The sequence below is a fragment of the Sorex fumeus genome, unplaced genomic scaffold (assembly GCF_029834395.1).
Source record: "Sorex fumeus unplaced genomic scaffold, SorFum_2.1 ptg000010l, whole genome shotgun sequence".
Lineage (NCBI taxonomy): Eukaryota > Metazoa > Chordata > Mammalia > Eulipotyphla > Soricidae > Sorex > Sorex fumeus.
The window spans coordinates 9,375,293-9,379,267 of NW_026606067.1; the positions used below are offsets into that span (position 1 = coordinate 9,375,293).

General features: G+C 36.9%; 1 non-coding gene across 1 annotated transcript; it reads right to left on the reverse strand.

The window, feature by feature from the left end:
- Window positions 1-222: 222 nt before the first annotated feature.
- LOC130020243 (U6 spliceosomal RNA) lies at window positions 223-327 on the reverse strand. The gene has a single exon (XR_008791996.1). It is a non-coding gene; the product is annotated as a U6 spliceosomal RNA (small nuclear RNA).
- Between the last annotated feature and the right edge of the window lie 3,648 nt (window positions 328-3,975).

A 3,975-nucleotide genomic window follows, 5' to 3' on the forward strand; every position in this document is an offset into this window, starting at 1 on the left:
TTTGCTATCTAGTCCTCAATAAAGTTGGTATTATTCTATTACATTTGAGTGTTTATGTCTTTGCATAAGTTTATTTGTAGAATAAATTTAATTCTGTACATCTACATTAATGTCTTCTGCATGTAAAAAAATATATATGGATTTGCAGAACCTATGGGGATGTATTCTGAACTTTGAGTTAAGGATTTTGTTGTTAACACTATATTTATTTTATTCATTTTTGAAAATCTGTGATGCTTCACGAATTTGCATAGCATTCTGTGCAAGGCCAAGCTAAACTTTTCTGTATCATTCAAAATTTAGTATATGTGTTGCTGAAGCAAACACTATGCTTATTATTAAGTAGAGAATGTCACCTTGATTATAATGCAATTTTTATTAATCAGTTTCTTATAGGTATACTGATAAAACGGAAGATTTATTTTGGGTGGCAAGATAGAAAATGCAAAATGCAGTCCAACTCCTGGCTAGGGAATATTATCAAGTATTCATACAGTGTAACACAAAAGGAAAATTTCCTAAGCACTTCATTTGGTCTTTGGACACCTCAAAACAACTACAGCATTCTCTGTATAGTAACACAAAATCTCCAACTAAAATGCCTATACATTGTCTCTAGATATTCAAGTTGGAAATCTTTTGTGTGAGTTTATGAGTTTATCATATACTTTATATTAATGTATTTTACAGAAATTTGAAGACAATCCTTCATTTACTTTTATAGGATACATTTCTTAAGTTGCTTCAAAAATTTGTGACTTTACATTTCCACATTCTTATAAGTTACTTAGATGGTCAGATTGTATAATCTACATTTTTCTTCCTCCTCATATCTCAGGGATGTGGATTGTTACCCATTACACCACAGTGGACAGCTTTCTGTGCTTCTGTTATGAATGCTGCCCTTACCTACCTGCTGGTCAAGTACTCCAGGAGTGTACAAAGTTTTTTGCCATGGTACATTTTGTCCTACAGACTGGCAATTTTTTGTCTCAGTTGTCACATGGCTAGCTTCTTCCTATTGTTTAAAACTTCCCTTGTGTGGTCAGAAAGATAACCCAGTGGCCAGAGACTGCTATGCTCACATCCTGATGCCCTGCAGCTCTGGAACCCTGCCAGTGTGACCCTGGGGCTTACCATTTGGGCTCTACAGAGGGTTCAAACAGCATTTAATCCATAAGCCTCATGGATCAAGTACCACTGTGAGTGGTCCAGGGGTTTGCTGAGGATTTCTAAAGATTCCCACTCTGAAAAAAGGATCAAGCATGCTTTGAGAACTACCATTTCAGAGAATCAGCCTGCTGCTCAAGACATGTGAACCATTCTCTTCATTTTGTAGTTTGCTTGGTTCTTAATTTTTGTAACCATTAACATGTCCTCATAATTTTATTTATATACTACTTTACAGAAATCAACCACTTCTATCAGCCTAAGGGACGTAACTATATTCAAAATTGTACTTAAATAAGCAGTTAACATACCAGAGTAAAATGCTCAGTTAGTAGTTTTTCTATGAATGAATAGGGCAAGTGAGAATTTTATATAATATGTGTGTGTGTATAAAGGTTTAATTCAGTGTTTCAAATCACTATTTTAATCATGGCATGACAGAAAAGAATGGCACTGTATCTACTATTTCCAAGACCTAAGTATTGAACCAAAAGTATTCTACTTTCATTCTCCCCACCAATGCATTCATATGGAATACTTGAAATATTCAATTAAAAATCAAGAATATGTTCATTCAAATCACTAGGTACACACAATCTAGAATTAGATTTCCCACCTGGGTCAGTATCAAGCTGTCAATCTCTTTTCAGAATTAATCATTTCAGAATTTAATGGGTAGAATTACTTAAAAATTGGATTTTAAATTTCCTTAGTTTCGGGGAGGTTAGGCCTTCCAGATGGTGCAAGGAGGCCGAGGTGTCCATCAGCAGTTCTTGGTCAACTGGGCAATTGGTTCCATTACAGGGCTGAAGGTGCTGCTTGAGCGATTGCGTACCTGGAATTAGCTAGCTCTAAAGGCAGTGCTCAGAGGCCTCTAGACCACAGGCAGCACTGCTGGGTGCCTCCAGGGATGCACTTGGTAATACTTAGGGGAACAAGAGGTAGTGGGGATCAAATCAGGGTATGCAGTATGCTAAGCAAACACCTTAACCCTCACCTTTATCTTTCTCACCCTTGTTTCCTCCTTAACTTCCCATCAAAAGTAGAACCAGAGTGGCTTCTAGTTGCTATTGATCATGACTAAATGAAAAGTCCTGTTCTTTGTTATATAAACCTCTAACCCTAAAAATCTTTACAGATTAACTCTTGAGTTTTCCTATTTGTTTACTTCTAACTAAAGAATCCAGTTTGCTCTTTTTGGTTTTATTCTCCATTTATAAACAGTACAATTTTGTTTTAAGTTTTTACCATTTAATGGTAATAAATAAACATTTGCTCGAGCGGGCCCAGTAACTGCTCCATTGGAGACTTTGTTGTTACTGTGTCTGGCATATCGAATACTCTCAGTAGCTTGCCGGGCTCTCCGAGAGGGGCGGAGGAATCGAACTCGGGTCGGTCATGTTGGCTGTGTGTAAGGCGAACACCCTACCGCTGTGCTATCACTCCAGCCCCTCTCGGAGAGCCCGGCAAGCTACCGAGAGTATTCGATATGCCAAACACAGTAACAACAAAGTCTCCAATGGAGACGTTACTGGGCCCGCTCGAGCAAATCGACGATCAACGGGAGGGCCTTTACCTTTACCTTTTACCTTTAAATAAACATTTGTGATTTTTTCCTATTATTAATATCCTATTATTAAGATTCCGTAGCATGGATTCAGAGTGCTGTTGTTATTCACTTATTTATCTTGGGACTCACTGTGATTTAGAATTCTGTCAATATTTGTCCCCGACTCATAATGTTTCAATTCTGCATTCATCACCTGTATCAGCAGCTTCCACCAATGTACCAAGGTCACTCCCTTTCCCAACTCTCCTCCTTAGCAAAGTCACACTGTTTTAAATTTGACTACTTCTGTATCCAAGATCCCCCACTATTACTTCTAGTCAGACTAATTATTTCCCTGCCACGTTTCTCTTTCTTGGCATTCTCAGTAGTGTAATCCAGGATCAATGATTTGCCATCATTTGCTACTTTCCATTCCCCTGTCTTAGTTATGCTCTGCTGGCCAAATGGCCAAATGGTCATCCTGTACTCATCTTCCCTCTGACTTACTGCACTCAATTTGATATGCCCCACATTACAGCAAACAGCATGATTTCCTCTTCAACAGGGTCAACTTTAATTCACATTTTCTCCCATAATTACCACAAAGGCATCAAACTCACACTTTGGGTCCATTTACAGTATATTGTTAATTATTATTCTATTTTCATATTTACATTCCCATAGTGCATAGCTAGATGTCCCTACTCAGTGTTTAAAATATTAGCATTACTGCTCTCCATGTTTCTCGAGGTAATACTGAATAAAGAAAATCTCCAGTCCATGTTTGATAAATTACTATATTTTCATTTAGTAATTAGAGTGATATTTTAAAGCTTGAAAGGGATAATAAATTAATATATTTACAACTTGTAACAAGAACAGTTTTTGCTTTATTGCCCTTAAGAGATTAAACTACTTGATACTTATAATTGTGGGATTCATGATAGTGTGCATGTTCTTATAAGGGAGTGCATATGATTTCACCACAGGAAGCTATAATATCATACACAAAATGAGGCAACATTTAAGAACAATTTCCTGAATGAAAATGTCCTATCTTCTTTTGCCAAATTATGTTTGGTATTATTCTGATAGTGACATAAGTGCTAATGTTCTCTGTAGCTACTCATGCAGAACTATGGAATCAGTGGGTAGAAGATAATGAAGTTGTAAATGTGGAGAAGTATTGTCACACAAAATGAGATAATTCACTCTGTCAAGCATTTAATCCAATAACTCATTCTTGCAGCTTGCTT